Here is a 17,717-nt window from a genome sequence, read left to right on the forward strand (position 1 = left end):
GCACAGAGGACAAAGGAACCATGGGGGTGGGGGCAGGGAGGCCGGAAAAGTGTGGTGCCTGAAAAACACAGTGATGGAGTGACCAACTTGTCCTGGCTTCCCGGGACTGTCCTGGTTTTAGCGCTGGACATCCTGTGCCCCTGGAAATCCCTCCGTCCTGGGTGACCCAGGATGGGTGGTTATACTGCACTGCTGTCAGCAATTTTAATTATGGGATAGGAAGGCTTGTGGTTACGTCAGACTGGGAGTGGGGGTGTGGGGTGGCTGTTAATGGGCATGCTGTTCCTTTTTAGGGTAACAGAAATGTTCTAAAGTTAGATGACACTGATGGCTAACAACCCCATAAATATACTGAAACATCGACATGCACTCTTAAAACAGGTGAGTTTTATAACATGTCTCTATAAAGCTGATTAAAATTGATTAGGAGATTCTATTTTCATCATAAAACACTTGATTGTTTGGATAGAAAAATAATAATGCTTTGCTCACAAAATGGATGTATGCATTAAGAATTGGAACTAAATTGTCCATCAAATTAGAAAAATTGTTGTAAAATTGGCAATAGTCAGATTTGATGAGGACAGAGGAAACCCTTTCACGTTCGACTGGTCACGGTGTGAATTAATAAAAGGTGTAAATAAAATGTGTGGCCATGGGGACCAAAATGTAAAATGCACATACTCTGACTCAGCAATTTCATTTCCGGAAATTTATCCCAAGCAGGTAATTGTCAGTGAGCAAAGATATATGTGCAAAGATATCCATCACAGATGGTTTATAATAGGAACAATGGCTTATATTTAGAAGCAATCTCAATTTTCATTAGCGATGGACTGTTTAGGTGAGTTACGGCGAGTCCGCACACCGATATACTCTCACTGTGACAGCGTAGAGATCCACACCGACACATCCACACCGACACCTGGGGTGGCCGACTGTTCCCGTCTGCCCGGGATAGTCCCCGGTTTAGTCCGGGTCCAGGAAAACCCCTCAGTCCCAGGTGAATAGAGGCGGCTGGCTGTCACAGAACTACAGAAAAACAGTAGACAGGGTGTTACCAACGAGTCAACAGGAGTTGTCTTGGGATGGCGGGATTTCAAGTTAGCTCGACTTTCTTTGGTAAGACATTTTGGCTACCATTTGCATGTGTTATTAGTTACATTTGGTATCTCATCATTTTAGTGTTCAATTTCCAAATGACCTACAACACTGAGCATCTTTCCATATGTTTATTTGCCACCTGTGTATCCTCCTCGGTGAGGTATCACACGCTTTGCATGCAGAGGTCTGAAAGAAAACTACTCACTGGGTGCAGGAATCAAAGAAAACCCCTCTTCAGAGTAACTGGAGCGTGCTCCCTCCCATGCCTGTGGTGGGTGCGTGTTTCTGTCTGCCTGCAGCCCGGGCCAGCTTCTCCTGGCAACTGCCTCCAGTGTCTTTTGAAGAAACCTCCTGTCGGCATCTCTGCAGTCTTTGGTGCTGCCACTTAAGGTGTGACACCCGGCTTCTCCAAACTCAGCCAATCGAGTTGCTCTCTGGGTTTGAACCTTAAGCAGATAAAGACAAGGACAGGGAAAATAGCTGAGTTGGAGTCATAGCTCCCCACAATGGGATTCCCTACGCTGGCCATTGGTTCTTGCTCTGAGTCCCCAAGCGTCCCTCTTTCTGTCCTGTCTGAGGACTGATTGCTTAGCTTTTCCATTCGTTTAGCTTCCCCCACCCTTCATCCTTCTAGAAGAATCCTTCTCCTGCTTTTCACCCAGAATGGATTTATGCAAATTGCATGCCAAGAACCCATACCATAGGTCTGTGAGCATCTTTTAAGACAAAGGCCACATCATATTTGTTTGTTTTCCCAATTTCACACGTAGTGTCTTACACCTGGCAGTCTCTCAGGGGACTAAAATTCATTGGACATTTCCTGGGTGCTAGGCATTTTATAAACTTTGTGTCACTAAATACTCGAAAGGGACCCTTTGAGGTTGACATTATCACCTTCACTGTCCATGAAACGAAGACCCAGAAGATAAATATCTCCCTTTGTATCACACGGTAATAAGGGCTGCAGCCCAACTTGTCTGAGACCAGAACTATCTGTGAAGCCACATGGCACTTCCAACTCACTACATCTATTGAATGGATCAGTGGGGGCGTGAGTGTGTAAGTAAAAAATGAAAGCTCGGAAAGCGCGAGTGCAAGAGATTCCATGTAAGGCAACGACCATATTAGGAGGTCTTATCATGGTCAGCTTATACTCATGTAATTTTTATTCCAAATGTGGTCCACAGCATGAACATCTCTTGGGGACATTTGTTAAAAATGCAGGTTCAAGAATTTCATTTCAGACCTAAGAACAAAAAACCCTATGGCCTCAGGAATCTGTCCTTGGAACTCTGTGCCCAACTGATGCAAGGATCCCACTGAAGGGGGACCACGGCGCTTATGAGTTTGTGGGTGGGGAGAGCTGGCAGTGGCGTAAGGTGCGATGTTTACACCTGTCTTTGCGCAGGGTGACCTTGGCCGGAAAGCAGACACACATGCTTCCACTTTGAACTTTCCCCTGGAGGGTGCATGTTCTCCTTCTGACCCTGAGAGAGGTTTGTGTTGGGACCACTATTCCTTGAAAGGTCCCCAAGACTTCCCAACACTGCCTGCCCTCTATGCCTTTATAACACCCTGCCACAAAGGAAAAAAATCCCAACAAACCCAAAGTTATCCTCCTCTTGCATTAGGAACAGAATCTTCTAGATTATGAGCCTCTCAGTGGCCAAGATGTGATAATCTGTATCTATCTATCTATCATCTATCTATATCTATCTATCTATCTATCTATCTATCTATCTATCTATCTATCTATCTATCATCATCATCATCATCTATCTCCAGTAGTTAGCACAGAGCTGGCAAATAATAGGACAGCAGATGCTTATAGAATCTAATTTTATTCACTGCGAGGAAGGAAGTGCCACATTTTGGAGGAGGATCACTTAATACATTGATTTAAATTGTATTTGGGGCCATTATCCTCAGGGAAACAGCAATTCTTAGTTTTCTTCACTTTGGGGACCATTTCTACGGAAACTATAAAGCTCTAAACTACTGGATGGGGCAGATGGGGGTCCCTCAGGCACTCTCGTTGAGAGGTTTTATTTATTTTTGTTGTTTTCTGATACAACGATAATTGGGGCAAAATGATCAGAGGTTTACTCAGCCAGGCAGCCGTGGGTTCAAATCCTGCTTTTGCCTCTTGATTCCTGGTGGCCCTTGAACAGATCCATGAACTGCCCCAAGCCTTTCTTCCCTTACTTCATAAATGGAGAAAATAATACCTGTTTTGGGGGGCTATTGTGCAGACTCCATGATGTAACTAACAATAGGTATGAAGCTTTCAGCAAGTGCCGGCCACAGTTCCTAACTGCTGAATTCTGTTTCCCACCATCCTTCTTGCATTCCATTTTGTCTAGGCAACTAAAATCTTATTTGAAAACATCAGCATCTTTATCATCCACACATGTTTTGATACACGCAGACCCATCAGTAGGTAATATGACTTCTAAGGGTAAAGTCTGTTTCAAATGCGGAGGTTTCTTTGTTTTTGCCGAGGCTGGACTCGCCTGGGTAGAGACAGGGCAGCGGCAGAGCAGTTTCAGCCTATCTTGAGTTTGTGAAACTGCTGATTTTCACAGGAAGGACATTTCTATTAATAAAACAGGACTCCAGTGCCTTCGAAATCTATATCAAAAGAGCCCCTCTGATTATACGAATAGTCTCCGCCTCACTTTTCTGACCCAAAGCAAACATGGAACTCAATTACAGAGCCGGGGTGCGAGGCACTGAAATCACACAGTAGGTGCTTGCCCCTCTCCGGGCAAAAGCATCAGTTCTTCCCAGCCTCTGTACGGTCCTCAAGCTCTCTGTTGTCCTACAGGTTACCTTGCTCTCAATGAAGGTCTCGGTGATGCTTCCAGAGGAGTCTGCAATTGTTTCTTAAGAGCATTTATTTATTTGTATTGTTACTATTTTCCAAATGTAGGCAAAGGTGGAGGAAAAAGTACATTCACCAGTTCTTTTACGTATCCATCCTTCCTTCCTCCCAACCATCACCCTTTCTTCTGTCTGTCCTCCTTTCCAGCAGTACTTCCTGTGCGCCAGCTAGGCGATTCTTCCGTATGTTCAGCCCATTGTTATTCAGTGCCTGCTCTATGTTTGGGCTGTTGCATTTGTTGAGTGCTGGAGCTGTAACGGTGGGAAAAGACAGTCATTGCTCTTAATCTCGTGGGACTTCACGTTCAAGAAGGGTAGAGGCGGAAACGAAACAGGCAGACGTGTGTGTGTGCATATTAACGTGGACCATGAAAGATTTGATAAATGCAGTGGAAGGGAGGCCACGGAGGCACTAGAGCCCACAATGGTAGCAGGGGAACCGTAATTTAATCAGACAGGTCAGGGGAGCTTTCCCCAATGGAACGACGATTGTGCTGAGGTCGAAGAATAAATAAGTCAATCAGGAAAAGAAGGGAGGAGCTAGTGTGAAGGTGAAGGGCAGCATGTCCTGTCCTGGGGTGGGGAGCGGGGATTGGAACTCTCGTGGGGAGCAGAGAGAAGCAGGAGAGGGTGGGAAAGGCAGGGAGAGCTGGGCAGAGACCCTGGAGAGCTTTGTAGGCCATTTTAAGGAGTTTAGATATAGTCCTTAGAGGGTTCAAGGGGCACGGGGAGGTAGGCGGCAGGGCAGCTGTCAGCTGAGGGCAAGGATGGGTGAGAGGGGCAGCGAGCCTGTGGGTGGGTCAGTTGGGGGCTTTGTCAACGACAGATGCTGGAGGCTTGAGCTGAATGGTGTGTTAAAACCATGGGGCCCGAAGGAGAAATTTCAAGATCCTAAGCCTGAAAGGTAGCTGAGGACAAGTCTGATGGACAGACAAATCGGCACTTAAATGGTACAGGTGGAACAACAACAGGTGGTATAGTGGACATTTGAAACAGGTTAGAGCCGATCAGAGTGGCTTCTCGAGGACTTAATGTGGGCTGGGCCAGAGATAAGGAAGGAGGAACTTAGAGGACATTGCAGATTGGTGGGAGCAAGTGAGCACAGCCATTGAGAAGGGCATTTGCATACTTTGTATAGAAGAAGCAGAGGAGGCAAAAGGAAAAAAAGTGCTGAGAGCCACGGAACACAGCAGCTGTGACAGTGTTCCCAGACAAAGTGATTAGTCATGTCTCTTTTGATTTTATGGCAGAAGACCAGCTCAAACTGGCTCAATGCAAACAGTAAATCTATTTGCTGATGTAAATGAAAATTACATGTGTAAATAGCTTCAGGTCAAGCTGGACCCAGGTGCTCAAATAATGGCACTAACATCTCTCTTTTCATCCCTTAACTGTTCTTTTCTTTGAATTGACTTCATTTAAGGCTGGCTCATTCCCCTTGGTGGGAAGATGATGCCAGCTGATCTAGGCTGACCTACTACTTAGACAATCCAATGGTAGGACACCCACATACCAACGATTTTTTTTAAAGCAAGGGTTGGCGATACCTGTCTTATTGGCCTAACTGATAGCACATGTCTCCTGGAACCAATCACTGAGGCCAAGTGATCCGATGCCGTAACCCTGCCTGGGTCATGTATTTTTCCTTTGGAAGTGGGGATGGAGACATTGTCCCCGGCTTCCCCAGGTCAAGTGGATTGAAAGGAAGGAGGGAAGTTTCTGCACTGGAAAGTAGACTGCTGTTAGGAGAAGAGGAACCGATTTACACCAGGAAGGTGATTAACAAACGAACCATGCAGGTGTGCACAATACGACACGCTGTTAAAATGGGTAATTTATCGAACTTGGGAGGAATGCCTTCATTTTCAGACAGTCCCTCTTGACGCAAGAGGAATAAATTGTGGTAACACCGTGGGACTCGTACCAGTTTCATTTTAAAGACACAAAGAGACTATCTTGTATGGGACAACTGCATCTGCATTTTATCCTTGAGGTTGATGGTGGTTCCTGGAAGCCGGAGAATGAATCTTCAAACGTCTGACTCTTCCTAGGACTGCAGTCAAATACTTTTGCTCTCTGTTCCTCAGGTGGCGTTAGTGTGTTCTTCTGGCGTTTTATTTGAGAGCATGAAAGTTGTCATAGGAATCTGAGTCATACCTGGAGGGTGAGATAGAACTTGAGTCATTCTTCCCTACTTTTCTAGTGGAGGGAGATTGATATGGGTTTTTGATCATAATTCAAGTAAGATACGACCTTGACAATGATTCAAGAGAGCTCTCTAATTTAAAGCCCTCATTCTCCCATAAGTTATTTTTTCATGTTCATCTCTGAACTCTTTCATCTTTGAGCAAATTTTTTTAAAATTTAATTTTATGTTCTTTTCATTTTATCTTGATTAAGCTTTGAAAGGCCTTTCTGAGGATCTTAGTCTGGCTGATAATTAATTTTCAGGTATTCTTTCCTGGTTCATAATAGCCTTAGTTATTGTATAATTAAAAACAAAATTAAACTATTTCTGTCCCCTCACTCTGTGAAGCTCCTGGTGGCGGCTGGGGTGTCACAGTCGGATGCAGAGCGGGGAGCTGTCACTTTCTGTTGTGATGAAATCAAAACCCCAGTAAGAAGAGACAAAGTCGATATTAAATCATTGCACAGGAATGATGAAATCTGATTGTGAATGAATTCCCCCCACCACTCAACACTCCTATCTTTAATTTTTTCAAGACAAATGGTATCAAGATTATATTATCCTCACCTGACACAGTACTCCCTACCCTGTTATGGCTTGCAGGTCCCCAGCCTCAGGCAAAGATGAAGCACAGGACAGGGCACTGGGGGTGGGGGCTCTTCCTGGGTCCTAGTCTCTGCTTTCCAGAGGTTGTGGTAGGCAGAGTTCTAAAGATGCCTGCAACACTCCCATGTCCAGGCTACTTAATCGACTAGGAATCTAGGTACTTCTGTGAAGGGATATTGCAGATGTAATGGAAGTCTCCAGTCAGTTGGATATGCCATGAAGCTTATTTGGGATTTGGCCAATCAGGTGAGCCCTCCAAAATGAGAGCATTTTCATTGGCTGGTGGTCGAAAGGGAAGTCAGAGCTGCTCAAGGATCTTCAAGGAGTCAAGGCCTCAAGACAATGCTGAGCTGAAGATGGAGTGGCTACGTGCAAGGACCAGAGAGGCCATCTGGATGCTGAGAGCAGGTCCCCGCCCATGACTCAGCAAGGACAAGGGACCTCAGTCCTTAAGTCACAAGGAACGGCGTTCTGCCAAGCAGCTGAAGGGGCCGGGAAGCGGATTTTCCCCAATGAGGGACGCTTGGACATCAGCCCTGGGCGGCCTATGCAGAACCTAGCGGAGCCTGTTCAGACTTCCCACCCCCAGACCTAGAAAGCCAAGATGAAAGTGGGTGTTGTCTTAGGCAGCTAAGTCTGTGGCCATTTGTTACACAGGATAATGAATTCAAGCTCAAAAGACAGATACATAGGTCACATAGAAATAATTGGACACCAAGACTTGCACGGGTGCCTCTTGAACTTGGAGATCAGCGTCTCTGTGCGTGGTGCCCGTGGGACTGACCTGTTAAAGGTACAAGTGGCTGGAATGCAATTGATGTCACGTACGTGTTGGTACTTATTTAGCAACAGTTTTAAAAATGTACTTTTTTGAACAAGGAATAAAAGAAAAAATCAAAACCTACAGTACTCTGTTCAAGTAACACATCTTTCTCACCCATCTCTGAATGTTTTAGTGACGCTATAGCATAAAATCAAGAGCAGAGCAGTGGGAAGAACATGTGAACTTCTGAATGCGAGTTCTGTGATGGTCCGCCTAATTCTTTTTCTAGCCCCAGAGAAGAATGGTCACTGAATGAATGAACACGAGCGAGGGAGACAGTTGTCAGTGTCTGGAGGCAGTTTTGATGGTGACAACTGAGGGGGTGATGCTGGCATTTCAAGATTCGGGAAGCTGCTGAACACTGCAGTGTACAAGACAGCCCCCCACCCTCCCCAGCACACACGGCAGAGGATGTTCTGGCTGAGGGCAGCGCTGAGGTGCTGAGGGTGATGCGTCCCAAACTGGAGGATCCTTACTTCTAAGCGGGATGGGCTTCTTTTCTCCTACCTCCCCAACACAGGCCTTCTGGTTTTCACAGTTACCAAGGCCTTGATGGTTTTCCAGAATGTTTAATCACTTGCCTCAATTCCAGTCTTTGAAAGGCATCTGATTTCTTAGCTCCTGTCCATTTTCTAGGGCGTTTGGCCCCTCCATCCCCACCCGGATGCTCACAACTACCACGGTGGGAGCCCTCCTCCGCACCACGGGCTGCACTGAGCCATTGATACTTTCTTCTCCTTGTGTCCTCACGGTGCCTTTGCCACACAAATTCTGTTGTCCCTTCTCACAGATGGGGAGACTTGAAGACCGGAGCGTGTGGGTACTAAGCCTAAGATCTTGAAGCTGGCGAGTGGCAGGGCTGTGTCCCGACTCCGAACCCCACGATCCCAGAAGTGCTCCATGTCTTCTTCTCTGCCCACTGGGACCATACTTGCGGCAGCTTTAAGTTTTGGAAAGTGCCTTAGCTCCAAGTCATGACTTTTCCTCCATTATTTCTAACCTGCTGCCTCCATAGCATATCACAGTGTATCTCTGAAGTACCTGACTATTTTGCCACCTCCTTATTGAAAATAGTATAGGGCCAACCAGGCAAAGTAAAATGGAAACCTGGAGAAAGTGATGAAGTAAAGAGAGCAACCTCCTGAAAAGGTACATTTGGTTGTGCCTCTCCATCTTGCATAAATCCCTTCGGTGGCGCCCCGTTTCTTAGGATTAACTCCAGCACCTTGACTGTGAGTTGCTAAGCCCTGCACAACCTTGCCCACACCCTTCCCTCTCTTCCTGAGGGTAGGCCAGGCTGAAGAAACACGCAGATTCAAAAATACACAAGAGTTCAGACACAATGGAGGTTTATTTCTCCCTCTCACAACAGCTCAAACAGATATTACAGTTGGCCTGTGGTTCACCTGGGGGACCCTGTCTCCTTTCATCCTTTGGTTCTCTTTTCCCCTGGGAACCTCAGGATCACCTTTGTCCTGTAGGCCAAACAGGGAAGAGAATGGAGGATGGACACCTGCTTTTTTAGGGTCAGGTGCAGGTCACTTCCTTCACATTCCACTGGCTGGGCCTGTTACATGGCCACGCCCACCTGCAAGGGAAGCTGGGAAATGTGGTCTGACTGTGTGTCTTTCCAACTCAGTCTGTCATCACTTTATCTTGTCTCCATGAGCTTCAGCTGTGCCGTCCCACCTTGTCTGGAAAGGCACAGGTAAATTTTTTTCACAGGGCCTCTGCACGGACTTCCTGTAGACATGTAGACCGAGCCCATTCCTCGGATCCAGTTAACTCTCCCTCTTTCTTCAGCCGTGAGCCCACGTCTCCTTCCCCAGGAAGACTTCCTGGTAGCTCCTGCAAACACACTCCCATCAGCCAGCCTCTTCTTTGTCATGCCCGTTCCCTCGACACTACTTATCTCCATTGGAAAACAAATATCCCCAGTTTGTATGATAGTTTTCATTAGTATCAACTCACTTATTAGAAAAAGTTCCAAGACAGAAGGGACAATGCCTGCTTTGTTCATATTTTATCCCAAGTACCTACCACAATTCCTGTAGCCACTCAGTAAATATATGTCAAATAAAGAAAATAAGGAGTTAGAATCCCATTGATGTATTCAAGCAACGTTTCTCCCATCACATTTGCTCCTGTTATAAACTAAGTAGTTGGATGACTCAGGAGATAATTAGGAAGTAGGGTTGTGAATCTCAATACATCAAGCAGATTTCAATTGGTAGATTTCTCTCATTTTATTCCTTTGTTCCCTTCCTACTTATTTATTCATCAAACATATACCGAGTCTGCACCCGCCATTGTACGGGATCCTGAGTGTAAGTAAATGAAAGGTCACATTTCTGTCCTGAAGAATTCTGGAGAGCAAAGGAAACTGACACATAATCAACCAACTAGACAATGGTATTATTCTCACTGTAACAGAGGTATGAACGGAAGGTGATGTTTCAAGCCTGGATGGTAGGAAAAACGATTGTGCCTGGAACAAATACTTCAAATTGTTTTTGCCCACAGGCTGTAAGGGCAGGGGAAGAGAAAAAAGATGGTAATGATCTTAGGTTGGCCTAGAGCTTGGTACTTTGCCGAGTGCTTTTAGATATGTTGCCTCCTTTCCTACTCCAGCAAACAAGGCCAGGTAGGGTGGGTGTCGCTGACCATGTTTCACTGACAAATTAAGAGAGATTCCAGGCAGTGATGAGCTTTGCTTAGAACTGAGAATTGCCGAATTGTGGGGAGTTTAGGGGAGGAGTCAGTCCCTGAGGAAGGGTGAGCATGGCCAGGCTGACAGGGGACACTTCCAGGTGTTCAGAGCCATGGTTATTTATCGACAGGTACAGATCTATTTCAGCACTTTAGTAACTGGCATGGCTGTCCTGGCCCAGATACCAGCTGCCCAGCTGCCCAGCTGCCAAACCCTGTCCAGTTACGAACCCTGCTGCCTCATGCCATATGTTTTAGTAATTTTCTTAAAAACACCTTTTTATAATTAAAAGTTACAAATACATATGGTATAAAACATCAGCAGTATACAAAATATAATAGGGAAGTGAATTTTTCTCTGTTTCTCCCAAAAACCAGCCCCTCAGTCCCCTCCCTAGAGGTAATGACAGCTTCTTCTGTACCACGTACAAAGCAGCGTACAGAAACCCCACGTGTTACGTACCAATGGGGTGTGCTATTCTCATGGCTTTGCTACTTGCAAGTTTTTGCTTATTCATCTTGATGGTTTTCTGAATCATAATGCATAGATTTCACAGCTATAGAGTATTATCTTGCAGGGACTATTTAATCATATCTTATATAATAAATATGTAACATATATTACACAATACATACAACTTAGCATATATTATATGTTTAAACTATTAGGGAATATCTCTTCATAAACAAAAGCATGCACAATCTACAAAGTCTGTCTGGAAAGTGTCCAGCGATGTACTGTGAAAAATAGAGACATTTATTGAAGAAGATACAAGATGCAGGAAACATTGTACACAGGACAATGATGCCTCTGCCTCCTTCAAAGTAGGCACCTTGGGGCCTCACACAGTTCTCCCAATTGCTGTCAGATGCCTCATCATGTTTTCCTAAGTCACTTTGATGGTCTGAAGTCTCTTCCCTTTCAAAGGAGATTTTAGTTTTGGGAAAAGGCAGAAGTCGCAGGGCGCCAAATCTGGGCTCTAGGGGGCTGAGTCACCTGGGTGATTTGATGTTTTGACAAAAAACTGCATGAGACGTGATGCATGAGCAGGCGCATTGTCGTGATGAAGCTGCCAATCACCAGTTGCCCATAGCAGAGGCCTTCTGAATTATCCAAATAGTTTTCATGGAAGAATGTTCAAGTCTAACGCAAAATTAGATACAGATTCATTGCTCTACCCTCTTAGTCATTTTGAATGTGACAGCCACACGTACACATGCTCACTCAATGGCATCTACCGCCCCCCACTGACTAGCACAGTGAAGTTGTCATTGTTGATGCATGCACATTCCAGTCCACTCTCCTTGGCTGCCAGGTTACCTTGATGTCATGCAAAACATTCTTGATATATTAACAATGGCTGGACTTTTTCTGGACAGATCTCATATATATCCAAAAATAAATATCCATTTAATTAGGGATGAGAAAACTGTAGCCCAAGGGCCAAATCCAATCTACCACTTGATTTCATGAATAAAGTTTTATGGGAGCACAGACCCATCTATTTGTTTATGTAATGTCAGAGTTCAGTAGTTCAGTGAGAAGCCTGAAAATCACACAGAAAGCTTCAAATATTTACTATCTGGCCTTTTACAGCTAAAGTTTGGCAACCACTGGTTTATTTATCGAGTTATTGAAACTCTGTCTGGATTAAAAAAAACCTTATCGGGATTGTCTGTGGTTTAACCATTTTCTTACTCGGCGGCATTTAGATTGTGTGCAGTCTTTTGCAGTCAATGCTGCAACGAGCGCCCTTGTGCATCAGTTCTTTTGGCAGAAAAAGCTTTGTGCCTATGAGATAAATACTTAGCAGTAGAATCGCTGGAACCGTTGTTACGTGCATTTTACATTTTTACAGAAGTTGCTGAGTTTCCCGCCGGAGGGCCTGCACTCATCTAATAGGATTTGAAAGTATCTTTTTATTCTTAGACTCGCCAAGCATTACAGATTGATCTTTGCTATTTTATTTAAAGTTAAGAGTGTGGGTGAATGTCTTCATACAGGTTCAAAAGTCACATCGTCTCTCCTATAAACATGTTAAAGCTTTTTCTCATTTATGAGATACTTGTCACTCTTTTCTGGGATGACTTAATTTTATTAAAAAAAAGTCTTATCTCCCTAAATTAAAGTATGAATGTCATGTGATCCCTATTAAAATCCCAGAAGTGAATTTCACTGACTGGTTGAGACTTTGTTGGGATGATGTTGGGACGGCGGTTCTCTTTGCAGCAGGGAAGTTAGTGTCTTGTCATGTGGATTTTAAACACTTCCACGTTGTTAGTCATTTTTCTTTTGATAATCAAAGCCAAAAAAATTAAGTCGATTTATAACCCATTTCTTAGAAAGATTGTCTCTATTTCAAGATAAAGATCTTGCTTAGAAAATGACATTTTTTTGTTTTTAAAACTCAGCTGTTTTCTTCTAGTGCTTTCAAGGTTTCATTTCTTACTGTTCATATATCACTGGCTCACTTGAGATAATTTCTGATGAAATAAATGATGTAGAGGTTCAATTATTGAATTTGTTGGCATATAATTGTTTGATTTTTTTTTTTATATTTAGAAAACTTTGCAGGTATCCCAAATCCACTCATTGAATAATCCACCTTTCCCCCACTGATTTAAAATGCAAACATTATCATAAATTAAATCTCCATCTGTATTTGTGTCTTTTTTTTCATTCAGCTTTGTTCCATTAATCTTTCTCTCCATTCCTGTGTCAGACTTTGTGCCAAGCAATTTCCATTCATTATCTCGTTAAGTTTCCCTAACTTTGTAATGTTTTCTTTTTTAAGGCTCACCTCACCACCTGCTTACTGTGCCTTATCAGCGTTTTTTTCTGGTTATTTTCCTATCATTATTTTCCCCGGAGACCTTGATTAACTTGTTTCCTTCCTTAAAAGATATCTCAACCAGTCAATAAAATTCACTTATGTGATTTTAATAGGGATCACATTACATTCATACTTTAATTTAGAGAGATTTGACTTTTTCTTAAAAAATAAGATTAAGTCATCCCAGAAAAGAGTGGCAAATATCTTGGCATTTATTAATACCTCCTACATTCTTATAGGTTTTTAAAGATCTCATATATTTCTTATTAAATTTATTTGCTGGTATTTAAAAAATCCTTTTTTTCTTGCTTTAGAAATGAAGTCTATTCTTTCTTTGTACTTTCTAGCTGCTTTTATTTATATCTATATTATATATAACTACAGAAAGTCATTATTAAAGTATTCACTATTTCTCAAATAGTAAGTATCACATTTAATCAAGTATCTTTTTATAATCTTTAGAACATCATAGGTTTTGTGGGCCACTGACCACCTTATAGGGTAAATTCCGTCAACAGGTTACATGCCTAATTTGGGCATGGTGAATCATTCCTTTAATATACTGAAGTCTTGGTGTTATTAATATTTTATTTTAAACTTTTGTATAATATTTCTTTGTCAGAGGTTGGTATAAATGGTGTCATGGAATGATAAGATGATTTCAGATGTATGTTGTATGTTCTAGACCAGTATATACAGGTTTGGAGTTATCTGTTCATTGATGGTTCATTGAATTCACTTGTGAAATCTTAGGCTGTAAGTAGCCCCATGTGGTGGGGGATGATGGGAACATCTTGGGTTGCATTCCACAGAAGCAGAGCCTGAGGCAAGGATGCTTGTGAAGGTAACTGACTGAGGAGGTGCGCCCAGGGGAAGGAAAATCAGGACGTCAAGACAGGGCAGGGAAGGACTTAACAAGGGCGTGGTCTGGGCTGGAGTGCAGCCCCAGCCTGACCCCATGGAGAGTTCTGGAGCACGACTAGCATCCCAGAGTTGGTCCTCCTGTGATGAGGAGGCTGGGCAGCCAGACCCCAGGCAGTCAGACAGTAGCTGAAGCTGGCCCCTAAGCAGCTCCTACTTATGCAGGGAATGGGGCCCAGGCACAACCTCCCTGGAAAGCAGGAGGCTCCCAACATGCAGAGTGCAATTCTCTGGAAAAGGAGCAACTGTGAGCTATCAGCCAGCACTCAGATTCTCTGGAGGCCAGGCATCTGTCCTGGGGCAAGGCACAGCAGCAGGGACATCCGCTGGAGGGGTAAGATGCCCTTTGACACCTGGGCTGTTTAGATTCACCGTCTTCCCAAAGACTGTTTCCTCTTCAAAATTTGGAGCATATTCAATCAAACCCCTGCCAACAAATCTCATTCTCTATTCTACTGATTACCACTTATTATTCTGCTTTATTAAAAATTACTGTAAAACAGGAATATTTGCTATAGAAAAGGATTAGTGTTCAGAGTAAAATGCAAAAATACCTCTTTACTTCTCTTCTTTTACCATCCTGTCTTCTCTTCCCCATCTCTCACTGTCCTCTTGGAAATAACCACTGTGCCAGGTGTGTCTATGTGTGTGTAGGTGTCTATGTTAGTATATGTGTGTGGAGAAATATACATACGTGTACATATAATGTTATATATATATTGCAGTGTATATACATTTGCTAAGTATTTGCATGGGCGCTTATTTTTAGGAGAGCTAGGGAGTGGATTTCAAGAGACGACAGCTGGGACAGTCGCCGTCATGCTCCCTGATGTGGACCTTCCTCCCAGGGAGGAGTGATGAACTTTTTGGCTGAGGCTCACCATCTAACTGTAAGCAATATGAGCTTGGATGTTTGAAAAGAAAATGTCAATTAATTAACACCAGCTTGTGAGGCTTAGGATGTTCAGAAAAGAAGTTAAGAGGCTGAGGATAGAGTTGAAAAGCCATTCTCTCAGGTCTCAGGGGCTTAAAGGGTCTCTTCTATTTTAGAAATGTCATGGGGTTTTGGCCTTATTCTTTACAACGAGAGCTCTCGCTGTGCCGTACTAATCTATGAGCGTTTCCTCCTTGGGTGAGCAATTAGATAACCTGCTCTCTCAGCATATTCTCGGTGTCACCTTGCGTAGGTTCCTTCCCAATGGCTCTGAATCCCAGTTTCCTCACCTATCACTTGAGATGGATAACATGCACCTTACTGACTTGCTGTAGGTCTGAATGAGGCGATGCTTACACAGCATGTGGCATAGTGCCTGCCAGGTAATAAGCACACAGTGAATCACTGTTGATTTATTACATGTATAATTTCCTATCCTCCCAGCTGCCCAGGAATAACTGTACTCCACCCGGGATCTTCTCCTTGGTTTACCTAGACAACTATTAACACATCTTCCCCAAACATAAGATAGATGAAAAAATACTGTCTGCTCAAACTCAAGTGCCCCAGCCTTGGGCTGGCAGACCTCCCAGGTCTGGGTGAAGTGATTGTTTCTTGTCAATGAATAACCCAGAATAGCCAGCCAGTGTCTTGAGTGGGTCCTGCCTTCTGGACACGTGGTAGATGGGGGGAGACAGAGAAATCGCAAGCCCAAATGGCAAATGGAACATTGCCACCAATTGTCAGCCAACCAGTTCCTTGATTAAAAACCAAGCAAACAAAACCTTTAAAGCAGCTAAAGAGCATTTCAGATGGTTTTCCCTTTGTCCACTTTATCATCCCCCTTTGTGTGGGGAGTAGGATGGGGAGCTGGGGATTTCGGGGTTAATTTTCTTGTCTGCCTGCCCCCTTGGTGGGCTCCTTTGAGTCAGGTGGCATGCTTGCAGGAGAAAGAACCATTTGTGGGAACAAATGCCCCTGGCACACAGTTCCAGCTTCTGTTAATAAGCAATTGCATCTCTGGTCCTGTTGAGGATGAGGCCTTTGAAGTGCATGCTTTTCCAAGTTTGTTAATTGTGTGAGCTCCCCTTGGAAAGAAGCCAGCAAACAGGAGTCTCCTGCCGCGTCCCAGGGCCAAGGAAATCCGAAGGGAGGCATAGAACGAGGGCAACCTGTCTGGATTTGGTGTAGGTGAAGTATGTGTCCTCCTTCAGGTTGCTATGAAGGAAAAGCCACAAAAGTGCCTGTAGTGGCTCTTGGTGGCTGTGTCATTTGGAGGGACCCCAAACGTGCACCAGTTGCCACTCACAAAGGCTTTGCATAGAGCTGGTGGTCTGGACTTGAATTGCGATTGCACTTCCGTTCTGTCTGGCTTCTGCCCCTCCTGGAGGGTTGTTTGATGTGTGTGTGCGTTTTCCCAGCTCAGAGGTTTTGCTGGCAACCAGCATGGTTGGGGGAGGGAGGCGCCAGCCCTCTGCCGAGCTGGCAGGGAATAGGGTAATGTACTCCCCACCCGCAGAGCCCAAAGTCACTTGAAAGAGACAGTGATGGTCTCTAGATGAAGTTGGCGAGCAGATGAAAAGGACACAGGGCCTCAGTCTTGGCCACACTGCCAGCGGATGGTCCCAGTAAACATGTAATCAGTTTTCAGATCTCAGAGTTGGAAATGTCTGTCTGACCCACGTGGAGGAAGATGTGCAAGGACACGGGAAAGGGAAGCATAGCAGGGAAATGCACAGGTACAGACCTCCAAATTCCCATGTTGTAGTAGGAAAGCCCTCTGTGATGGCGTTTGGAAGGTGGGCCTTTGGGAGATGATTAGGTTGTGAGGGCGAGGGCCTTCGTGAAGGGGATTAGTGCCCTTAGAAAAGCGTCCCCACAGAACGCCCTGGTCCTGCCCTGACGTTAGGATACATCCAGAAGGGGCTGGCTACGAACCAGGAGCAGGCCCCTGAGCGGCCCCTACCGGTACCCTGATCTGAGACTCCAGCCTTCAGAGCTGGAGAAAGGAATGCCGGTGGGTTGTACTTCCGTCACCGAGTGTGTGACCTCTTGTGCCAGTGGCCTGGGCACCATGAGATGCAGGCCTCCTGCACTCCCATTTTCCAGCCTCCTCCAGGAACCCCCATTTTATAAACCTGAGAGCACCTTTGCTCATGTATTTTTAGCACCTGCAAGCTTAGTGTTTGCAAGGCCATCTCGGATGGTTAGCCAATCAGCAGCTGAGTTCAACAACTTTCCAAAGAGCTTCTCTTCCTGGCAGGGGTGTAGCTTCTCTTCCTGGCAGGGGCGGAGCTCCCCTGACTGGCAGTGATGGTCTTAGTCTTCTGGAAAAAACCACAGTCTGGTTCTTCCCCTCACAGTATCCTTCACTGTCCATCCTGTCTGCTCAGTTTTGCCATTGCCTCAATGGGTGATTGTTTTACAAAAAGAAAACTGTATTTTTTCTCTCTTAATTCTGTGTGCGTCGCTAGGGCTGGGTGAATTCGCTGGTCAATGTAGTAAATGTACCTAAGAGCTACAAGCTCCCATTATTGGCCAGGATCCGGGCTAAGCCCTTTACGTAGCTTATCTGCGTTAGTCTCAAAACAACCCTATGAGGTAGGTCTCATGCTTATTCCCAGCTTGCATTGCATGAAACTGAGGCACACAGATTAAGAAATGTGTTTAAGAACACATATCTAACCAAACAGGGATGTCATATCCTCGATTCAC

The sequence above is a fragment of the Desmodus rotundus genome, chromosome 6 (genome assembly GCF_022682495.2).
Source record: "Desmodus rotundus isolate HL8 chromosome 6, HLdesRot8A.1, whole genome shotgun sequence".
Taxonomy (NCBI): domain Eukaryota; kingdom Metazoa; phylum Chordata; class Mammalia; order Chiroptera; family Phyllostomidae; genus Desmodus; species Desmodus rotundus.